Below are 23,076 nucleotides of genomic sequence, written 5' to 3'. Positions count from 1 at the left end.
TAAGGGAAAGAGCAACTTCCTTTTTTTCAATCCTCTCAGCTAAATCTCAGGCCGTGTGCAGAGTGCCCTCCTCATACTGCTATGTGAGCACCTTTGGAGTGCAAAGCCTAATACACACCATACCAATGCCTGTCAGATAGATGGGTCGAACAGATGATTTCCGGCAGGTCCGATCTGATTTCCGATCGTTTTTCTGATCGATTTGCATAGTAGTGATCGGAAATCCGAACGGAAATCCGATCCTGTCTGTCGGAAAGGATCTATCGGCCCATCTATCTGATGGGGAATTGCATGGTGTGCACCAGGCATACGAGAATGAGTATCTTTCAGGTGGTTGTTCCTTGTCAAGTGATTGATTGTAAGTCTCTCCTTGACAAAAGGACTGGAGTAAAGCCAACGGAAAGCTGTGAAAAGCAGATAAGAAAAGTAGTATAGGAAAGATGAGTAAGATTGTAAGAAGGAGTGTTTTTCTCTTTCTTGGGGTGGTGAAGCACTTTTGCTGAAAAGTTGTTAAAAGAGGTTGTGTGAGTAAAAGTGAAGGGGAAAGCTGAGATGACATTTTCGTTTGTTAGCAAAGGGAGTGGGGAGTGGCATGTGAAAGAGGAAGTGATGGCCTGGTGATGGTTTGTAATCGTTTTGGAGGAGCTCTGCCTAGTAGAAAGTAAAAGGAGAAGCTTTGATCGCCCAACGTGGGGCTCGAACCCACGACCCTGAGATTAAGAGTCTCATGCTCTACCGACTGAGCTAGCCGGGCTTGCTTGCTTGAGCTGAAATGTCAAAAATTGCAAAATGGCACCAGCCTCACCTTTGCCATCCGCACAGAAGAAGGCAATCTTGTATGGCCTGATTTGGCTGGCCACGTTTTTCAGCACCGAGTAACAGGGCAAGGCATTGGTGGTTCAGTGGTAGAATTCTCGCCTGCCACGCGGGAGGTCTGGGTTTGATTCCCGGCCAATGCAAATGCTAGGATTTTGGCACACCTCCACACTTTGCACTTCTCAAGCTTAAGACATCTCTGCAGGCCAGAAGCCATTTAAGGACATTTGCAAGAGTCACCGTGGCACTTGGCCACAGTGCTGGCTGACAGTCGAGAAGAGGGACACTAGTACCCAGCAAACATGACTCTAAGACACACAAGTTAAAGCAGCCTTGGGACACTTGCGTGCCCAAAGGCCTTGCATGTCTTCTAGCAGTGCCAGTGACGTGCAGCATCTCTCCCTCTCCAGTACTCACCTATTAGGCTTCTTTTTAACTGTCTAGAAAAGCCTCGGAAATGCCAAGTCAGCAGCATCTGCTCATCTGGTGTTGTTTTACAACTTTTTGCCTTGTTGTCTTTGCACTCTACTCAGGGCCTTGCTCAAATTTGGAACGTTCTCTCTAGGCCCTCATTCATTCTACTTTTGTCCTGAGTTTTCTCACAGTAGATGTTGAGATGTTGTGTCAGCTTACCTACAACTTGCTTTCCCAGCACCTAGCAATTAAGAAAACATACTAAAAGTACAGAAAAAAAAGTAGTAACAAACTTAAGTCAAATGAAAGCAACCACTTTTTTTGCTTGCCGGGACTGAAAGGCTTTTTGGTTTGTAACTTTTGTTGGGAAGTACCTCATCTAAAAACAAGTTAAGGGAAAGAGCAACTTCCTTTTTTTCAATCCTCTCAGCTAAATCTCAGGCCGTGTGCAGAGTGCCCTCCTCATACTGCTATGTGAGCACCTTTGGAGTGCAAAGCCTAATACACACCATACCAATGCCTGTCAGATAGATGGGTCGAACAGATGATTTCCGGCAGGTCCGATCTGATTTCCGATCGTTTTTCTGATGGATTTGCATAGTAGTGATCGGAAATCCGAACGGAAATCCGATCGTGTCTGTCGGAAAGGATCTATCGGCCCATCTATCTGATGGGGAATTGCATGGTGTGCACCAGGCATACGAGAATGAGTATCTTTCAGGTGGTTGTTCCTTGTCAAGTGATTGATTGTAAGTCTCTCCTTGACAAAAGGACTGGAGTAAAGCCAACGGAAATCTGGGAAAAGCAGATAAGAAAAGTAGTATAGGAAAGATGAGTAAGATTGTAAGAAGGAGTGTTTTTCTCTTTCTTGGGGTGGTGAAGCACTTTTGCTGAAAAGTTGTTAAAAGAGGTTGTGTGAGTAAAAGTGAAGGGGAAAGCTGAGATGACATTTTCGTTTGTTAGCAAAGGGAGTGGGGAGTGGCATGTGAAAGAGGAAGTGATGGCCTGGTGATGGTTTGTAATCGTTTTGGAGGAGCTCTGCCTAGTAGAAAGTAAAAGGAGAAGCTTTGATCGCCCAACGTGGGGCTCGAACCCACGACCCTGAGATTAAGAGTCTCATGCTCTACCGACTGAGCTAGCCGGGCTTGCTTGCTTGAGCTGAAATGTCAAAAATTGCAAAATGGCGCCAGCCTCACCTTTGCCATCCGCACAGAAGAAGGCAATCTTGTATGGCCTGATTTGGCTGGCCACGTTTTTCAGCACCGAGCAACAGGGCAAGGCATTGGTGGTTCAGTGGTAGAATTCTCGCCTGCCACGCGGGAGGCCCGGGTTCGATTCCCGGCCAATGCAAATGCTAGGATTTTGGCACACCTCCACACTTTGCACTTCTCAAGCTTAAGACATCTCTGCAGGCCAGAAGCCATTTAAGGACATTTGCAAGAGTCACCGTGGCACTTGGCCACAGTGCTGGCTGACAGTCGAGAAGAGGGACACTAGTACCCAGCAAACATGACTCTAAGACACACAAGTTAAAGCAGCCTTGGGACACTTGCGTGCCCAAAGGCCTTGAATGTCTTCTAGCAGTGCCAGTGACGTGCAGCATCTCTCCCTCTCCAGTACTCACCTATTAGGCTTCTTTTTAACTGTCTAGAAAAGCCTCGGAAATGCCAAGTCAGCAGCATCTGCTCATCTGGTGTTGTTTTACAACTTTTTGCCTTGTTGTCTTTGCACTCTACTCAGGGCCTTGCTCAAATTTGGAACGTTCTCTCTAGGCCCTCATTCATTCTACTTTTGTCCTGAGTTTTCTCACAGTAGATGTTGAGATGTTGTGTCAGCTTACCTACAACTTGCTTTCCCAGCACCTAGCAATTAAGAAAACATACTAAAAGTACAGAAAAAAAAGTAGTAACAAACTTAAGTCAAATGAAAGCAACCACTTTTTTTGCTTGCCGGGACTGAAAGGCTTTTTGGTTTGTAACTTTTGTTGGGAAGTACCTCATCTAAAAACAAGTTAAGGGAAAGAGCAACTTCCTTTTTTTCAATCCTCTCAGCTAAATCTCAGGCCGTGTGCAGAGTGCCCTCCTCATACTGCTATGTGAGCACCTTTGGAGTGCAAAGCCTAATACACACCATACCAATGCCTGTCAGATAGATGGGTCGAACAGATGATTTCCGGCAGGTCCGATCTGATTTCCGATCGTTTTTCTGATTGATTTGCATAGTAGTGATCGGAAATCCGAACGGAAATCCGATCGTGTCTGTCGGAAAGGATCTATCGTCCCATCTATCTGATGGGGAATTGCATGGTGTGCACCAGGCATACGAGAATGAGTATCTTTCAGGTGGTTGTTCCTTGTCAAGTGATTGATTGTAAGTCTCTCCTTGACAAAAGGACTGGAGTAAAGCCAACGGAAATCTGGGAAAAGCAGATAAGAAAAGTAGTATAGGAAAGATGAGTAAGATTGTAAGAAGGAGTGTTTTTCTCTTTCTTGGGGTGGTGAAGCACTTTTGCTGAAAAGTTGTTAAAAGAGGTTGTGTGAGTAAAAGTGAAGGGGAAAGCTGAGATGACATTTTCGTTTGTTAGCAAAGGGAGTGGGGAGTGGCATGTGAAAGAGGAAGTGATGGCCTGGTGATGGTTTGTAATCGTTTTGGAGGAGCTCTGCCTAGTAGAAAGTAAAAGAAGAAGCTTTTATCGCCCAACGTGGGGCTCGAACCCACGACCCTGAGATTAAGAGTCTCATGCTCTACCGACTGAGCTAGCCGGGCTTGCTTGCTTGAGCTGAAATGTCAAAAATTGCAAAATGGCGCCAGCCTCACCTTTGCCATCCGCACAGAAGAAGGCAATCTTGTATGGCCTGATTTGGCTGGCCACGTTTTTCAGCACCGAGCAACAGAGCAAGGCATTGGTGGTGCAGTGGTAGAATTCTCGCCTGCCACGTGGGAAGCCTGGGTTCGATTCCCGGCCAATGCAAATGCTAGGATTTTGGCACACCTCCACACTTTGCACTTCTCAAGCTTAAAGTGAACCTAAAGCCGATAAAAAAAAATGAGATTAACTCACCTGGGGCCTCCCTCAGCCCCCTGCAGCCGATCGGTGCCCTCGCAGCTCCGCTCCGATGTCCCAGGACCCGCCGGTGAGCACTTCCGGTTTCGCCGTCACCGGCCGACAGGCATGGGAACGCGAGTGATTGTTCGCGTTCCCAGCCTGTATATCGCCCCCTATGCTGCTATTGCGGCCAGGAGGCCGCAATAGCAGCATAGGGGACGATATACAGGCCGGGAACGCGAACAATCACTCGCGTTCCCATGCCTGTCGGCCGGTGACGGCGAGTGACGGCGAAACCGGAAGTGCTCGCCGGCGGGTCCTGGGACATCGGAGCGGAGCTGCGAGGGCACCGATCGGCTGCAGGGGGCTAAGGGAGGCCCCAGGTGAGTTAATCTCATTTTTTTTTATCGGCTTTAGGTTCACTTTAAGACATCTCTGCAGGCCAGAAGCCATTTAAGGACATTTGCAAGAGTCGCCGTGGCACTTGGCCACAGTGCTGGCTGACAGTCGAGAAGAGGGACACTAGTACCCAGCAAACATGACTCTAAGACACACAAGTTAAAGCAGCCTTGGGACACTTGCGTGCCCAAAGGCCTTGCATGTCTTCTAGCAGTGCCAGTGACGTGCAGCATCTCTCCCTCTCCAGTACTCACCTATTAGGCTTCTTTTTAACTGTCTAGAAAAGCCTCGGAAATGCCAAGTCAGCAGCATCTGCTCATCTGGTGTTGTTTTACAACTTTTTGCCTTGTTGTCTTTGCACTCTACTCAGGGCCTTGCTCAAATTTGGAACGTTCTCTCTAGGCCCTCATTCATTCTACTTTTGTCCTGAGTTTTCTCACAGTAGATGTTGAGATGTTGTGTCAGCTTACCTACAACTTGCTTTCCCAGCACCTAGCAATTAAGAAAACATACTAAAAGTAAAGAAAAAAAAGTAGTAACAAACTTAAGTCAAATGAAAGCAACCACTTTTTTTGCTTGCCGGGACTGAAAGGCTTTTTGGTTTGTAACTTTTGTTGGGAAGTACCTCATCTAAAAACAAGTTAAGGGAAAGAGCAACTTCCTTTTTTTCAATCCTCTCAGCTAAATCTCAGGCCGTGTGCAGAGTGCCCTCCTCATACTGCTATGTGAGCACCTTTGGAGTGCAAAGCCTAATACACACCATACCAATGCCTGTCAGATAGATGGGTCGAACAGATTATTTCCGGCAGGTCCGATCTGATTTCCGATCGTTTTTCTGATGGATTTGCATAGTAGTGATCGGAAATCCGAACGGAAATCCGATCGTGTCTGTCGGAAAGGATCTATCGGCCCATCTATCTGATGGGGAATTGCATGGTGTGCACCAGGCATACGAGAATGAGTATCTTTCAGGTGGTTGTTCCTTGTCAAGTGATTGATTGTAAGTCTCTCCTTGACAAAAGGACTGGAGTAAAGCCAACGGAAATCTGGGAAAAGCAGATAAGAAAAGTAGTATAGGAAAGATGAGTAAGATTGTAAGAAGGAGTGTTTTTCTCTTTCTTGGGGTGGTGAAGCACTTTTGCTGAAAAGTTGTTAAAAGAGGTTGTGTGAGTAAAAGTGAAGGGGAAAGCTGAGATGACATTTTCGTTTGTTAGCAAAGGGAGTGGGGAGTGGCATGTGAAAGAGGAAGTGATGGCCTGGTGATGGTTTGTAATCGTTTTGGAGGAGCTCTGCCTAGTAGAAATTAAATGGAGAAGCTTTGATCGCCCAACGTGGGGCTCGAACCCACGACCCTGAGATTAAGAGTCTCATGCTCTACCGACTGAGCTAGCCGGGCTTGCTTGCTTGAGCTGAAATGTCAAAAATTGCAAAATGGCGCCAGCCTCACCTTTGCCATCCGCACAGAAGAAGGCAATCTTGTATGGCCTGATTTGGCTGGCCACGTTTTTCAGCACCGAGCAACAGGGCAAGGCATTGGTGGTTCAGTGGTAGAATTCTCGCCTGCCACGCGGGAGGCCCGGGTTCGATTCCCGGCCAATGCAAATGCTAGGCTTTTGGCACACCTCCACACTTTGCACTTCTCAAGCTTAAGACATCTCTGCAGGCCAGAAGCCATTTAAGGACATTTGCAAGAGTCACCGTGGCACTTGGCCACAGTGCTGGCTGACAGTCGAGAAGAGGGACACTAGCACCTTCAACTCCCTGCTTAAACCCACCCCCCCACCTTCTGTTTCCTCCCTCTCTGCCACAGATTTAGCCACCCACTTCACCAACAAAATAGTCTCCATCCGTCAGGAAATATCCAATCTTCAATCTTCACCTCCCACCTGCTCACAACCTACTCCTTCTCCACCCTATCCTCCCCTCACCTCCTTCACTCCTACTACCACTGAGGAGGTCAACCACCTACTGCAGACTTCCCATACCACTACCTCCCCCCTTGACCCAATCCCTTCTGATCTACTTCAGCCTCACTTCACGGATCTGGCTCCAGTCCTCACTACCATGTTTAACCTCTCCCTATCCACAGGCACCTTCCCCTCAGACTTCAAGCAGGCCACTGTACTGCCTCTGCTCAAGAAACCCTCCCTCGACCCCTCGCTACCCTCCAACTACCGCCCGATCTCCCTCCTCCCCTTCGCCTCAAAACTCCTTGAGCGTCTGGTTCACAAACGCCTGACCCAGTACCTCAATGCCAACTCACTACTAGACCCACTGCAATCTGGATTTCGGCCTGCCCACTCAACCGAAACGGCTCTCACCAAAGTGGTCAATGACCTTGCCTTAGCTAAAGCTGAAGGTAAATATACCATTCTCCTCCTCCTTGACCTTTCAGCAGCTTTTGATACAGTAGATCATCCCCTACTCCTCCAGTCCCTCCAATCCATGGGCATTCACGATCTCGCCCTGACCTGGCTTTCATCCTACCTCTCCAACCGCTCCTTCACGACCTCCTTCAATGAGTCCTCGTCCACCCCCAACCACCTCTCAGTGGGAGTCCCCCAAGGCTCGGTCCTTGGCCCCCTACTGTTCTCCCTATACACATCCTCCATTGGCAAGGTTATCTCCTCCATGGGTTTTAACTATCATCTGTATGCAGATGACACCCAAATCTATCTCCACACCCCTGACATATCCACCACTACCATGGACAAGGTCTCCTCCTGCCTATCTGCCATCTCCTCCTGGATGTCCGCTAGGTTCCTAAAACTAAATCTAGACAAAACGGAATTTATGATCTTCCCACCCCGGTCATCCCTGGACCTCCCAGATGTGCAGGTCACTGTTAACCACACTACTATTCACCCTACCTCTCAAGCCCGCTGTCTGGGTGTCACCCTGGACTCCGCACTCTCCTTCACTCCCCACATCCAAAACCTCACAAAGTCCTGCAACTTCCACCTTCGTAACATCTGTAAGATTCGCCCTTTCCTGACCCCTGCCACCACCAAACTCCTCATCCATGCCCTCATAATTTCCCGCCTCGACTACTGCAATGCCCTTCTGTCTGGACTCCCTAAGACCCGAATAGCCCCACTGCAGTCCATCATGAATGCGGCTGCCAGAATTATCCACTCCTCACATCGCTCCACCAGGGCGACTCCCCTCCGTGAATCCCTCCACTGGCTTCCTATCCAGTCCAGAATCAGATTCAAGATATTGTGTCTGACCTACAAATCCATCCACAAAACCTGTCCAACCTACATTTCTGATCTTACTCAGAGATACACACCAAGCCGCTCACTCCGCTCCTCCAATGAACTTCGCCTGACCGTCCCCCGCATCACCCAGTCCCATGCACGCCTCCAAGACTTCTCAAGAGCCGCTCCGACACTATGGAACTCCCTACCTCCACCCATTAGGGCAGCCCCCTCCTTCAACACCTTCAAGAAGGCCCTCAAAACTCACCTTTTCACTCTTGCCTACCACCCCTCACAATTGCTCTAAACCCAGCCGAACTCTGGTCCCCTACCTCTCGTGTCCCTACCTCTCCCTCTAGATTGTAAGCCTTTGGGCAGGGTCCTCACTCCTTTTGTGTCCTACCTGATCATGCACCTCTATTACTGTGCACCCATGCTATGCATTTGAGTGAACCTAACTTGCCTAACTCCATGCTCCCATCCAGTGACTGACTAAGCATTACCTTGTACTCATACTGTGCTGTGTGATCTGGTTTTCTTGTATTCCTGTATTGTCATATTGCTGTTTGTCACCCCTAAATATTGTCTGTAACCTAAATTAATGTCCAGCGCTGCGTAATATGTTGGCGCTTTATAAATACAACAAATAAATAATAATAAATAAATAAATAGTACCCAGCAAACATGACTCTAAGACACACAAGTTAAAGCAGCCTTGGGACACTTGCGTGCCCAAAGGCCTTGAATGTCTTCTAGCAGTGCCAGTGACGTGCAGCATCTCTCCCTCTCCAGTACTCACCTATTAGGCTTCTTTTTAACTGTCTAGAAAAGCCTCGGAAATGCCAAGTCAGCAGCATCTGCTCATCTGGTGTTGTTTTACAACTTGTTGCCTTGTTGTCTTTGCACTCTACTCAGGGCCTTGCTCAAATTTGGAGCGTTCTCTCTAGGCCCTCATTCATTCTACTTTTGTCCTGAGTTTTCTCACAGTAGATGTTGAGATGTTGTGTCAGCTTACCTACAACTTGCTTTCCCAGCACCTAGCAATTAAGAAAACATACTAAAAGTACAGAAAAAAAAGTAGTAACAAACTTAAGTCAAATGAAAGCAACCACTTTTTTTGCTTGCCGGGACTGAAAGGCTTTTTGGTTTGTAACTTTTGTTGGGAAGTACCTCATCTAAAAACAAGTTAAGGGAAAGAGCAACTTCCTTTTTTTCAATCCTCTCAGCTAAATCTCAGGCCGTGTGCAGAGTGCCCTCCTCATACTGCTATGTGAGCACCTTTGGAGTGCAAAGCCTAATACACACCATACCAATGCCTGTCAGATAGATGGGTCGAACAGATGATTTCCGGCAGGTCCGATCTGATTTCCGATCGTTTTTCTGATTGATTTGCATAGTAGTGATCGGAAATCCGAACGGAAATCCGATCGTGTCTGTCGGAAAGGATCTATCGTCCCATCTATCTGATGGGGAATTGCATGGTGTGCACCAGGCATACGAGAATGAGTATCTTTCAGGTGGTTGTTCCTTGTCAAGTGATTGATTGTAAGTCTCTCCTTGACAAAAGGACTGGAGTAAAGCCAACGGAAATCTGGGAAAAGCAGATAAGAAAAGTAGTATAGGAAAGATGAGTAAGATTGTAAGAAGGAGTGTTTTTCTCTTTCTTGGGGTGGTGAAGCACTTTTGCTGAAAAGTTGTTAAAAGAGGTTGTGTGAGTAAAAGTGAAGGGGAAAGCTGAGATGACATTTTCGTTTGTTAGCAAAGGGAGTGGGGAGTGGCATGTGAAAGAGGAAGTGATGGCCTGGTGATGGTTTGTAATCGTTTTGGAGGAGCTCTGCCTAGTAGAAAGTAAAAGGAGAAGCTTTGATCGCCCAACGTGGGGCTCGAACCCACGACCCTGAGATTAAGAGTCTCATGCTCTACCGACTGAGCTAGCCGGGCTTGCTTGCTTGAGCTGAAATGTCAAAAATTGCAAAATGGCGCCAGCCTCACCTTTGCCATCCGCACAGAAGAAGGCAATCTTGTATGGCCTGATTTGGCTGGCCACGTTTTTCAGCACCGAGCAACAGGGCAAGGCATTGGTGGTTCAGTGGTAGAATTCTCGCCTGCCACGCGGGAGGTCTGGGTTTGATTCCCGGCCAATGCAAATGCTAGGATTTTGGCACACCTCCACACTTTGCACTTCTCAAGCTTAAGACATCTCTGCAGGCCAGAAGCCATTTAAGGACATTTGCAAGAGTCACCGTGGCACTTGGCCACAGTGCTGGCTGACAGTCGAGAAGAGGGACACTAGTACCCAGCAAACATGACTCTAAGACACACAAGTTAAAGCAGCCTTGGGACACTTGCGTGCCCAAAGGCCTTGCATGTCTTCTAGCAGTGCCAGTGACGTGCAGCATCTCTCCCTCTCCAGTACTCACCTATTAGGCTTCTTTTTAACTGTCTAGAAAAGCCTCGGAAATGCCAAGTCAGCAGCATCTGCTCATCTGGTGTTGTTTTACAACTTTTTGCCTTGTTGTCTTTGCACTCTACTCAGGGCCTTGCTCAAATTTGGAACGTTCTCTCTAGGCCCTCATTCATTCTACTTTTGTCCTGAGTTTTCTCACAGTAGATGTTGAGATGTTGTGTCAGCTTACCTACAACTTGCTTTCCCAGCACCTAGCAATTAAGAAAACATACTAAAAGTACAGAAAAAAAAGTAGTAACAAACTTAAGTCAAATGAAAGCAACCACTTTTTTTGCTTGCCGGGACTGAAAGGCTTTTTGGTTTGTAACTTTTGTTGGGAAGTACCTCATCTAAAAACAAGTTAAGGGAAAGAGCAACTTCCTTTTTTTCAATCCTCTCAGCTAAATCTCAGGCCGTGTGCAGAGTGCCCTCCTCATACTGCTATGCGAGCACCTTTGGAGTGCAAAGCCTAATACACACCATACCAATGCCTGTCAGATAGATGGGTCGAACAGATGATTTCCGGCAGGTCCGATCGATTTGCATAGTAGTGATCGGAAATCCGAACGGAAATCTGATCCTGTCTGTCGGAAAGGATCTATCGGCCCATCTATCTGATGGGGAATTGCATGGTGTGCAGTAGTGTTGGGCGAACAGTGTTCGCCACTGTTCGGGTTCTGCAGAACATCACCCTGTTCGGGTGATGTTCGAGTTCGGCCGAACACCTGACGGTGCTCGGCCAAACCGTTCGGCCATATGGCCGAACTAAGAGCGCATGGCCGAACGTTCCCCGAACGTTCGGCTAGCGCTGTGATTGGCCGAACGGGTCACGTGGTTCGGACCCGAACGCGCTCTGATTGGCCGAACTGTCACGTGGTTCGGGTAAATAAATACCCGAACCACGTCATATCTCCGCCATTTGTCTGTGGGTTTAGCTTTGGGTAGGCAGGCAGGGTAGTTCGCGCTCCAGCCACGCTAGCCAGGGTCCCCCCTGTCATTGTGTCACTGCTGGGAACAGTAGTACACCGCTTGCTCAGCCACACTATATAGCATTCTGTTTACTGCCACTCTGTGTACCTCGCTCAGCCACACTATATAGCATTCTGTTTACTGCCACTCTGTGTCTGCTGGGAATAGTAGTACACCGCTTGCTCAGCCACACTATATAGCATTCTGTTTACTGCCACTCTGTGTACCTCGCTCAGCCACACTATATAGCATTCTGTTTACTGCCACTCTGTGTCTGCTGGGAATAGTGGTACACCGCTCGCTCAGCCACACTATATAGCATTCTGTTCACTGTTCTGTGTCTGCTGGGAATAGTGGTACACCGCTCGCTCAGCCACACTATATAGCATTCTGTTTACTGTTCTGTGTCTGCTGGGAATAGTGGTACACCGCTCGCTCATCCACACTATATAGCATTCTGTTCACTGTTCTGTGTCTGCTGGGAATAGTGGTACACCGCTCGCTCAGCCACACTATATAGCATTCTGTTCACTGTTCTGTGTCTGCTGGGAATAGTGGTACACCGCTCGCTCAGCCACACTATATAGCATTCTGTTCACTGTTCTGTGTCTGCTGGGAATAGTGGTACACCGCTCGCTCAGCCACACTATATAGCATTCTGTTTACTGTTCTGTGTCTGCTGGGAATAGTGGTACACCGCTCGCTCAGCCACACTATATAGCATTCTGTTTACTGTTCTGTGTCTGCTGGGAATAGTGGTACACCGCTCGCTCAGCCACACTATATAGCATTCTGTTTACTGTTCTGTGTCTGCTGGGAACAGTAGTACACCGCTCGCTCAGCCAGAGTATATAGCATTGTGTTTACTGCCACTCTGTGTACACCGCTCAGCCAGACTATATACCATTGTTTACTGACACTCTGTGTACACCGCTCAGCCAGACTATATACCATTGTTTACTGACACTCTGTGTACACCGCTCAGCCAGACTATATACCATTGTTTACTGCCACTCTGATTCTGCTGGGAACAGTAGTACACCGCTCGCTCAGCCAGACTATATACCATTGTTTACTGACACTCTGTGTACACCGCTCAGCCAGACTATATACCATTGTTTACTGCCACTCTGATTCTGCTGGGAACAGTAGTACACCGCTCGCTCAGCCAGACTATATACCATTGTTTACTGACACTATATAGCAGACTATATAGCATTGTGTGTACACCGCTCAGCCAGACTATATACCATTGTTTACTGACACTCTGTGTACACCGCTCAGCCAGACTATATACCATTGTTTACTGCCACTCTGATTCTGCTGGGAACAGTAGTACACCGCTCGCTCAGCCAGACTATATACCATTGTTTACTGACACTCTGTGTACACCGCTCAGCCAGACTATATACCATTGTTTACTGCCACTCTGATTCTGCTGGGAACAGTAGTACACCGCTCGCTCAGCCAGACTATATAGCATTGTGTTTACTGCCACTCTGTGTACACCGCTCAGCCACACTATATAGCATTCTGTTTACTGTTCTGTGTCTGCTGGGAACAGTAGTACACCGCTCGCTCAGCCAGAGTATATAGCATTGTGTTTACTGCCACTCTGTGTACACCGCTCAGCCAGACTATATACCATTGTTTACTGACACTCTGTGTACACCGCTCAGCCAGACTATATACCATTGTTTACTGACACTCTGTGTACACCGCTCAGCCAGACTATATACCATTGTTTACTGCCACTCTGATTCTGCTGGGAACAGTAGTACACCGCTCGCTCAGCCAGACTATATACCATTGTTTACTGACACTCTGTGTACACCGCTCAGCCAGACTATATACCATTGTTTACTGCCACTCTGATTCTGCTGGGAACAGTAGTACACCGCTCGCTCAGCCAGACTATATACCATTGTTTACTGACACTATATAGCAGACTATATAGCATTGTGTGTACACCGCTCAGCCAGACTATATACCATTGTTTACTGACACTCTGTGTACACCGCTCAGCCAGACTATATACCATTGTTTACTGCCACTCTGATTCTGCTGGGAACAGTAGTACACCGCTCGCTCAGCCAGACTATATACCATTGTTTACTGACACTCTGTGTACACCGCTCAGCCAGACTATATACCATTGTTTACTGCCACTCTGATTCTGCTGGGAACAGTAGTACACCGCTCGCTCAGCCAGACTATATAGCATTGTGTTTACTGCCACTCTGTGTACACCGCTCAGCCACACTATATAGCATTGCGTACTCTGCCAGTCAGTGTGTATATTGCTGGGATCAGTAATACTCCACTCACCGTCAACCACTATATGAGCTCAACATGAGTTCCCCAGAGACCTCCGCTGTGAGCAGCACTCCCAACAACAGCAACAGCCAACGCCCCACGCAAGCTATAACATCCACCCCAGCAGCCAGTGGTCAGCAGCAGCCCTCCCCGGAGGAGAACGTTGTGTCCATCAGTCCGTCGCCAGAGCGATTAATGAGGGCTGCCATTGAGGAGATGATGGGGCCTGATGTGGAGGAGGAGGTCTGGCTCAGGCCAGCATCCCAAGTTAATGTTGAGGACGATGAGGGGTCTGTGTCTGGGGATGTTGGGGTGGCAGAGGTGGTGGGTGGGTCAGACTCAGGAGAAGAGTTGTATGATGAGGATGATGATCGGGACCATCTGTATGTGCCTCAGAGTCCGACCCCGGAAAACATGTTGTATCGTGTGTTTAGGTACTAAAATCTGCGTTCCCTCCCAGTAGTGTTGGGCGAACAGTGTTTGCCACTGTTCGGGTTCTGCAGAACATCACCCTGTTCGGGGTGACTATATAGCAGACTATATAGCATTGTGTTTAATGCCACTCTGTGTACACGGCTCAGCCACACTATATAGCATTGTGTTTACTTCCACTCTGTGTCTGCTGGGAACAGTAGTACACCGCTCACCCACCACTGTATAGCATTTCTGTACTGCCACTGTACTGCTGCCAGTCAGCGTGTACTTTAAGGATAAGTGAAATGAGGAAGAAATCCGGTGAAAGAGGGAGGGGCAAGGGAAGAGGTGTTTCCCCTGACGGTTCACGTACAGGCCACAGGGGAGCACCCAAGAAAACCCACTCAATACTGCCCATGTTGTCCAGGACAACAACCCTCACAGATCCAAAAGAACAGGACCAGATAATTACTTGGATGACCTCTCAAGCGTCCAGCAGTGGGTTAAGCAGCACCAGCACATCACGCACGAGGTCCGAGTCCTCAGCCAGTTAAAGTCTGGGCTTTCTTTGAAGACTGCACTGAGGATGTTACCATGGCGATTTGCAAGGTGTGCAAGACCCGCCTGAGCAGGGGGAAAAGTATTAACAACCTCTCCACCACCAGCATGAGCCGCCACATTCTATCCAAACATCCCACTCTGTGGGCAAACGCGGCAGGACAGGGTACCACCAGCAACACTGCCTCCCTTGGGTTCACCAGACTCACCACCAGACCCGCCTCAGCAGCAGCAGTAGCCCAGCCATTGCGTGGTTCACAACATTCACAAACATCAGACGATGCTGACACTGTCACTTTCCGGACTAGTGCTCTTGAGGTCTCCCAGTGTTCATCAAACACAACAACCAACAGCCCTTCGGTGTGCAGCGCTACGGTTGAGTTGTCTGTCTCTGAGATGTTTGAGCACAAGAGGAAATTGCCAGCAAATGACCCCCGGGCCGTGGCAGTAACAGCCAGCCAGCATAGCCAAGCTTCTGGCCTGCGAAATGCTGCCATATCGAGTGGTGGAGACAAACAGCTTCAAGGGCATGATGTCAGTGGCCATCCCACGTTACGTGGTTCCCAGCCGCTACCACTTTGCGCGCTCTGCAGTGCCTGAGTTGCATGAGCACGTGGTCAGCTAAATAACCCGAAGCTTGAAGAATGCCGTTGCCTGCAAGGTTCACCTCACCACTGACACCTGGACGAGTGCGTTCGGCCAGGGTCGATACATCTCCCTTACCGCGCACTGGGTGAACCTTGTGGAGCCTGGCAGCGATTCCTCACCTGCTACGGCGCGGGTGTTGCCCACGCCGCAAACAGCTGGATAACAACAGCAGCACCTACCTCTCTGACTCCTTCTCCTCCAACGCATCTCAAAGCTGTACCTCATCCGGAAATGCTAACCCAGCACCAGCAGCAGTAGGATCGTGGAAGCAGTGCAGCACAGCTGTTGGCATGCGTCAGCAAGCGTTGCTGAAGCTGATCTGCCTTGGGGATAAGCAGCACACAGGGGAGGAAATTTGGAGGGAAATAAAGGAACAGACGGATTTGTGGCTGGCACCGCTGGACCTGAAACCGGGCATGAAGCTAGACACCTGGCACGAACTGGCAATGTACGCAATAGAGGTGCTGGCTTGCCCGGCAGCCAGCGTTATGTCGGAACGCTGTTTCAGTGCTGCCGGAGGCATCATCACAGATCGGCGTATCCGCCTCTCCACAGAAAATGCAGACCGTCTGACTCAAATTAAAATGAATCAATCCTGGATTGGAAACGACTACGCAACACTCCTGGACCCCAACCAAGTAACATGACCGATGAACATCTGGGATGGTTTAGCGTTTCCGGTCCCTGTTTATTGAACCTCTCATCTGTATTACATTTATGACTGCATGGCGGCAAAAAGCATTGCTGCTATATCCGCACGCTTTTTGTCCTCATGCAAGGCCTGGGTTGTTGTGTCTCACAAAGCGTGGCCTTCTCCTCCTGCGCCTCCTCCTGTTCCATCACGTGTGCTGCTGCTGCTGCTGCTGCTGCTGGGTTACCGTTGCCGGTCCCTGTTTATGGAACCTCTTATCTTTATTACATTTATGACTACATGGCGGTACAAAGCATGCTATCCGCACGCTTTTTGTCCTCATGCAAGGCCTGGGTTGTTGTGTCTCACAAAGCGTGGCCTTCTCCTCCTGCGCCTCCTCCTGTTCCATCACGTGTGCTGCTGCTGCTGCTGCTGCTGCTGGGTTAGCGTTGCCGCGTGGTCCCTGTTTATTGAACCTCTTATCTTTATTACATTTATGACTACATGGCGGTACAAAGCATGCTATCCTCACGCTTTTTGTCCTCATGCAAGGCCTGGGTTGTTGTGTCTCACAAAGCGTGGCCTTCTCCTCCTGCGCCTCCTCCTGTTCCATCACGTGTGCTGCTGCTGCTGCTGCTGCTGGGTTAGCGTTGCCGGTCCCTGTTTATGGAACCTCTTATCTTTATTACATTTATGACTACATGGCGGTACAAAGCATGCTATCCGCACGCTTTTTGTCCTCATGCAAGGCCTGGGTTGTTGTGTCTCACAAAGCGTGGCCTTCTCCTCCTGCGCCTCCTCCTGTTCCATCACGTGTGCTGCTGCTGGGTTAGCGTTGCCGCGTGGTCCCTGTTTATTGAACCACTTATCTTTATTACATTTATGACTGCATGGTGGTACAAAGCATGCTATCCGCACGCTTCTTGTCCTCATGCAAGGCCTGGGTTGTTGTGTCTCAAAGCGTGGCCTTCTCCTCCTGCGCCACCCTCCTCCTGTTCCATCACGTGTGCTGCTGCTGGGTTAGCATTACCGGTCCCTTTTCCTGGAACCTCTTATATGTATTACATTTATGACTGCATGCCGACAAAAAGCATGTTACCTGTGCAAAGAAAACAGACATTTCCCGCATTTAAAAGACAGTTTTCCCTTTGAAACTTTAAAATCGATTTTCTCAAAAACTATAAGCTCTTTTTGCTAAATTTTTTTTCCTCTTGTACCCACTCCCAAGGTGCACATACCCTGTAAATTTGGGGTATGTAGCATGTAAGGAGGCTTTACAAACCACAAAAGTTCGGGTCCCCATTGACTTCCATTATGTTCGGAGTTCGGGTCGAACACCCGAACATCGCGGCCATGTTCGGCCTATTCGGCCCGAACCCGAACATCTAGATGTTCGCCCAACACTAGTGTGCACCAGGCATACGAGAATGAGTATCTTTCAGGTGGTTGTTCCTTGTCAAGTGATTGATTGTAAGTCTCTCCTTGACAAAAGGACTGGAGTAAAGCCAACGGAAAGCTGTGAAAAGCAGATAAGAAAAGTAGTATAGGAAAGATGAGTAAGATTGTAAGAAGGAGTGTTTTTCTCTTTCTTGGGGTGGTGAAGCACTTTTGCTGAAAAGTTGTTAAAAGAGGTTGTGTGAGTAAAAGTGAAGGGGAAAGCTGAGATGACATTTTCGTTTGTTAGCAAAGGGAGTGGGGAGTGGCATGTGAAAGAGGAAGTGATGGCCTGGTGATGGTTTGTAATCGTTTTGGAGGAGCTCTGCCTAGTAGAAAGTAAAAGGAGAAGCTTTGATCGCCCAACGTGGGGCTCGAACCCACGACCCTGAGATTAAGAGTCTCATGCTCTACCGACTGAGCTAGCCGGGCTTGCTTGCTTGAGCTGAAATGTCAAAAATTGCAAAATGGCGCCAGCCTCACCTTTGCCATCCGCACAGAAGAAGGCAATCTTGTATGGCCTGATTTGGCTGGCCACGTTTTTCAGCACCGAGCAACAGGGCAAGGCATTGGTGGTTCAGTGGTAGAATTCTCGCCTGCCACGCGGGAGGCTCGGGTTTGATTCCCGGCCAATGCAAATGCTAGGATTTTGGCACACCTCCACACTTTGCACTTCTCAAGCTTAAGACATCTAGGCAGGCCAGAAGCCATTTAAGGACATTTGCAAGAGTCACCGTGGCACTTGGCCACAGTGCTGGCTGACAGTCGAGAAGAGGGACACTAGTACCCAGCAAACATGACTCTAAGACACACAAGTTAAAGCAGCCTTGGGACACTTGCGTGCCCAAAGGCCTTGCATGTCTTCTAGCAGTGCCAGTGACGTGCAGCATCTCTCCCTCTCCAGTACTCACCTATTAGGCTTCTTTTTAACTGTCTAGAAAAGCCTCGGAAATGCCAAGTCAGCAGCATCTGCTCATCTGGTGTTGTTTTACAACTTTTTGCCTTGTTGTCTTTGCACTCTACTCAGGGCCTTGCTCAAATTTGGAACGTTCTCTCTAGGCCCTCATTCATTCTACTTTTGTCCTGAATTTTCTCACAGTAGATGTTGAGATGTTGTGTCAGCTTTAGAGTTGGGCCGAACCTCCGATTTTAGGTTCGCGAACCGGGTTCGCGAACTTTCGCGGAAGGTTCGGTTCGCGTTAAAGTTCGCGAACCGCAATAGACTTCAATGGGGATGCGAACTTTGAAAAAAAAAAAAAATTATGCTGGCCACAAAAGTGATGGAAAAGATGTTTCAAGGGGTCTAACACCTGGAGGGGGGCATGGCGGAGTGGGATAGATGCCAAAAGTCCCCGGGAAAAATCTGGATTTGACGCAAAGCAGCGTTTTAAGGGCAGAAATCACATTGAATGCTAAATGACAGGCCTAAAGTGCTTTAAAACATCTTGCATGTGTATACATCAATCAGGTAGTGTAATTAAGGTACTGCTTCACACTGACACACCAAACTGTTCACTGAACAGAACAGGTATGCAGTGGCGGGTTCACTGAACAGGTATGCAGTGGCAGGATCAATGAACAGGTATGCACTGGCAGGATCACTGAACAGGTATGCAGTGGCAGGATCAATGAACAGGTATGCACTGGCAGGATCACTGAACAGGTATGCAGTGGCAGGATCAATGAACAGGTATGCACTGGCAGGATCACTGAACAGGTATGCAGTGGCAGGATCAATGAACAGGTATGCACTGGCAGGATCACTGAACAGGTATGCAGTGGCAGGATCAATGAACAGGTATGCACTGGCAGGATCACTGAACAGGTATGCAGTGGCAGGATCAATGAACAGGTATGCACTGGCAGGATCACTGAACAGGTATGCAGTGGCAGGATCAATGAACAGGTATGCACTGGCAGGATCACTGAACAGGTATGCAGTGGCAGGATCAATGAACAGGTATGCACTGGCAGGATCACTGAACAGGTATGCAGTGGCAGGATCAATGAACAGGTATGCACTGGCAGGATCACTGAACAGGTATGCAGTGGCAGGATCAATGAACAGGTATGCACTGGCAGGATCACTGAACAGGTATGCAGTGGCAGGATCAATGAACAGGTATGCACTGGCAGGATCACTGAACAGGTATGCAGTGGCAGGATCAATGAACAGGTATGCAGTGGCAGGATCACTGAACAGGTATGCAGTGGCAGGATCACAGTACAGGTATGCAGTGGGCTGAGGGCTCACTGAACAGAACAGGTATGCAGCCAGGAAGAAGTTAAGCCTAACTAATCTTTCCCTATGAGAGACTGCAGCAGCTCGCCCTACTCTCACTAATGCAGGCACACGAGTGGCCATAACGGCCGCCGCTGCCTGCCTTATATAAGGGGGGGTGGGGCTCCAGGGGCTAGTGTAGCCTAATTGGCTACACTGGGCCTGCTGACTGTGATGTAGAGGGTCAAAGTTGACCCTCAGGTGCATTATGGGGCGAACCGATTTTTTGCGAACTTTTGCCGCAAAACGTTCGCGTGCGACACCCGCATGCGAACCACCTAAGTTCGCGCGAACCACGTTCGCCGGCGAACCGTTCGGCCCAACTCTAGTCAGCTTACCTACAACTTGCTTTCCCAGCACCTAGCAATTAAGAAAACATACTAAAAGTACAGAAAAAAAAGTAGTAACAAACTTAAGTCAAATGAAAGCAACCACTTTTTTTGCTTGCCGGGACTGAAAGGCTTTTTGGTTTGTAACTTTTGTTGGGAAGTACCTCATCTAAAAACAAGTTAAGGGAAAGAGCAACTTCCTTTTTTTCAATCCTCTCAGCTAAATCTCAGGCCGTGTGCAGAGTGCCCTCCTCATACTGCTATGTGAGCACCTTTGGAGTGCAAAGCCTAATACACACCATACCAATGCCTGTCAGATAGATGGGTCGAACAGATGATTTCCGGCAGGTCCGATCTGATTTCCGATCGTTTTTCTGATTGATTTGCATAGTAGTGAAATCCGATCGTGTCTGTCGGAAAGGATCTATCGGCCCATCTATCTGATGGGGAATTGCATGGTGTGCACCAGGCATACGAGAATGAGTATCTTTCAGGTGGTTGTTCCTTGTCAAGTGATTGATTGTAAGTCTCTCCTTGACAAAAGGACTGGAGTAAAGCCAACGGAAATCTGGGAAAAGCAGATAAGAAAAGTAGTATAGGAAAGATGAGTAAGATTGTAAGAAGGAGTGTTTTTCTCTTTCTTGTGGTGGTGAAGCACTTTTGCTGAAAAGTTGTTAAAAGAGGTTGTGTGAGTAAAAGTGAAGGGGAAAGCTGAGATGACATTTTCGTTTGTTAGCAAAGGGAGTGGGGAGTGGCATGTGAAAGAGGAAGTGATGGCCTGGTGATGGTTTGTAATCGTTTTGGAGGAGCTCTGCCTAGTAGAAAGTAAAAGGAGAAGCTTTGATCGCCCAACGTGGGGCTCGAACCCACGACCCTGAGATTAAGAGTCTCATGCTCTACCGACTGAGCTAGCCGGGCTTGCTTGCTTGAGCTGAAATGTCAAAAATTGCAAAATGGCGCCAGCCTCACCTTTGCCATCCGCACAGAAGAAGGCAATCTTGTATGGCCTGATTTGGCTGGCCACGTTTTTCAGCACCGAGCAACAGGGCAAGGCATTGGTGGTTCAGTGGTAGAATTCTCGCCTGCCACGCGGGAGGCCCGGGTTCGATTCCCGGCCAATGCAAATGCTAGGCTTTTGGCACACCTCCACACTTTGCACTTCTCAAGCTTAAGACATCTCTGCAGGCCAGAAGCCATTTAAGGACATTTGCAAGAGTCACCGTGGCACTTGGCCACAGTGCTGGCTGACAGTCGAGAAGAGGGACACTAGTACCCAGCAAACATGACTCTAAGACACACAAGTTAAAGCAGCCTTGGGACACTTGCGTGCCCAAAGGCCTTGCATGTCTTCTAGCAGTGCCAGTGACGTGCAGCATCTCTCCCTCTCCAGTACTCACCTATTAGGCTTCTTTTTAACTGTCTAGAAAAGCCTCGGAAATGCCAAGTCAGCAGCATCTGCTCATCTGGTGTTGTTTTACAACTTTTTGCCTTGTTGTCTTTGCACTCTACTCAGGGCCTTGCTCAAATTTGGAACGTTCTCTCTAGGCCCTCATTCATTCTACTTTTGTCCTGAGTTTTCTCACAGTAGATGTTGAGATGTTGTGTCAGCTTACCTACAACTTGCTTTCCCAGCACCTAGCAATTAAGAAAACATACTAAAAGTACAGAAAAAAAAGTAGTAACAAACTTAAGTCAAATGAAAGCAACCACTTTTTTTGCTTGCCGGGACTGAAAGGCTTTTTGGTTTGTAACTTTTGTTGGGAAGTACCTCATCTAAAAACAAGTTAAGGGAAAGAGCAACTTCCTTTTTTTCAATCCTCTCAGCTAAATCTCAGGCCGTGTGCAGAGTGCCCTCCTCATACTGCTATGTGAGCACCTTTGGAGTGCAAAGCCTAATACACACCATACCAATGCCTGTCAGATAGATGGGTCGAACAGATGATTTCCGGCAGGTCCGATCTGATTTCCGATCGTTTTTCTGATTGATTTGCATAGTAGTGATCGGAAATCCGAACGGAAATCCGATCGTGTCTGTCGGAAAGGATCTATCGTCCCATCTATCTGATGGGGAATTGCATGGTGTGCACCAGGCATACGAGAATGAGTATCTTTCAGGTGGTTGTTCCTTGTCAAGTGATTGATTGTAAGTCTCTCCTTGACAAAAGGACTGGAGTAAAGCCAACGGAAATCTGGGAAAAGCAGATAAGAAAAGTAGTATAGGAAAGATGAGTAAGATTGTAAGAAGGAGTGTTTTTCTCTTTCTTGGGGTGGTGAAGCACTTTTGCTGAAAAGTTGTTAAAAGAGGTTGTGTGAGTAAAAGTGAAGGGGAAAGCTGAGATGACATTTTCGTTTGTTTGCAAAGGGAGTGGGGAGTGGCATGTGAAAGAGGAAGTGATGGCCTGGTGATGGTTTGTAATCGTTTTGGAGGAGCTCTGCCTAGTAGAAAGTAAAAGGAGAAGCTTTGATCGCCCAACGTGGGGCTCGAACCCACGACCCTGAGATTAAGAGTCTCATGCTCTACCGACTGAGCTAGCCGGGCTTGCTTGCTTGAGCTGAAATGTCAAAAATTGCAAAATGGCGCCAGCCTCACCTTTGCCATCCGCACAGAAGAAGGCAATCTTGTATGGCCTGATTTGGCTGGCCACGTTTTTCAGCACGGAGCAACAGGGCAAGGCATTGGTGGTTCAGTGGTAGAATTCTCGCCTGCCACACGGGAGTCCTGGGTTTGATTCCCGGCCAATGCAAATGCTAGGATTTTGGCACACCTCCACACTTTGCACTTCTCAAGCTTAAGACATCTCTGCAGGCCAGAAGCCATTTAAGGACATTTGCAAGAGTCACCGTGGCACTTGGCCACAGTGCTGGCTGACAGTCGAGAAGAGGGACACTAGTACCCAGCAAACATGACTCTAAGACACACAAGTTAAAGCAGCCTTGGGACACTTGCGTGCCCAAAGGCCTTGCATGTCTTCTAGCAGTGCCAGTGACGTGCAGCATCTCTCCCTCTCCAGTACTCACCTATTAGGCTTCTTTTTAACTGTCTAGAAAAGCCTCGGAAATGCCAAGTCAGCAGCATCTGCTCATCTGGTGTTGTTTTACAACTTTTTGCCTTGTTGTCTTTGCACTCTACTCAGGGCCTTGCTCAAATTTGGAACGTTCTCTCTAGGCCCTCATT

At 48.3% G+C, this 23,076-nt stretch overlaps 11 non-coding genes across 11 annotated transcripts; 3 read left to right on the top strand and 8 right to left on the bottom strand.

The window, feature by feature from the left end:
- Nucleotides 1-681: 681 nt before the first annotated feature.
- TRNAK-CUU (transfer RNA lysine (anticodon CUU)) lies at nucleotides 682-754 on the bottom strand. The gene has a single exon. It is a non-coding gene; the product is annotated as a tRNA-Lys (tRNA).
- Nucleotides 755-2,302: 1,548 nt separating this feature from the next.
- On the bottom strand, nucleotides 2,303-2,375 carry TRNAK-CUU (transfer RNA lysine (anticodon CUU)). Its single transcript has one exon. It is a non-coding gene; the product is annotated as a tRNA-Lys (tRNA).
- A 134-nt stretch (nucleotides 2,376-2,509) lies between these two features.
- Nucleotides 2,510-2,580, top strand: TRNAG-GCC (transfer RNA glycine (anticodon GCC)). Its single transcript has one exon. It is a non-coding gene; the product is annotated as a tRNA-Gly (tRNA).
- A 1,343-nt stretch (nucleotides 2,581-3,923) lies between these two features.
- On the bottom strand, nucleotides 3,924-3,996 carry TRNAK-CUU (transfer RNA lysine (anticodon CUU)). Its single transcript has one exon. It is a non-coding gene; the product is annotated as a tRNA-Lys (tRNA).
- A 2,002-nt stretch (nucleotides 3,997-5,998) lies between these two features.
- On the bottom strand, nucleotides 5,999-6,071 carry TRNAK-CUU (transfer RNA lysine (anticodon CUU)). The gene has a single exon. It is a non-coding gene; the product is annotated as a tRNA-Lys (tRNA).
- A 134-nt stretch (nucleotides 6,072-6,205) lies between these two features.
- Nucleotides 6,206-6,276, top strand: TRNAG-GCC (transfer RNA glycine (anticodon GCC)). Its single transcript has one exon. It is a non-coding gene; the product is annotated as a tRNA-Gly (tRNA).
- A 3,467-nt stretch (nucleotides 6,277-9,743) lies between these two features.
- On the bottom strand, nucleotides 9,744-9,816 carry TRNAK-CUU (transfer RNA lysine (anticodon CUU)). The gene has a single exon. It is a non-coding gene; the product is annotated as a tRNA-Lys (tRNA).
- A 7,834-nt stretch (nucleotides 9,817-17,650) lies between these two features.
- Nucleotides 17,651-17,723, bottom strand: TRNAK-CUU (transfer RNA lysine (anticodon CUU)). Its single transcript has one exon. It is a non-coding gene; the product is annotated as a tRNA-Lys (tRNA).
- A 3,023-nt stretch (nucleotides 17,724-20,746) lies between these two features.
- On the bottom strand, nucleotides 20,747-20,819 carry TRNAK-CUU (transfer RNA lysine (anticodon CUU)). The gene has a single exon. It is a non-coding gene; the product is annotated as a tRNA-Lys (tRNA).
- A 134-nt stretch (nucleotides 20,820-20,953) lies between these two features.
- TRNAG-GCC (transfer RNA glycine (anticodon GCC)) lies at nucleotides 20,954-21,024 on the top strand. The gene has a single exon. It is a non-coding gene; the product is annotated as a tRNA-Gly (tRNA).
- Nucleotides 21,025-22,367: 1,343 nt separating this feature from the next.
- Nucleotides 22,368-22,440, bottom strand: TRNAK-CUU (transfer RNA lysine (anticodon CUU)). The gene has a single exon. It is a non-coding gene; the product is annotated as a tRNA-Lys (tRNA).
- Nucleotides 22,441-23,076: the final 636 nt, after the last annotated feature.

Source organism: Hyperolius riggenbachi, chromosome 4 (genome assembly GCF_040937935.1).
Source record: "Hyperolius riggenbachi isolate aHypRig1 chromosome 4, aHypRig1.pri, whole genome shotgun sequence".
Lineage (NCBI taxonomy): Eukaryota > Metazoa > Chordata > Amphibia > Anura > Hyperoliidae > Hyperolius > Hyperolius riggenbachi.
Note: the sequence above shows the minus strand (reverse complement) of the source record. Positions and strands in the feature narration are given on the sequence as shown.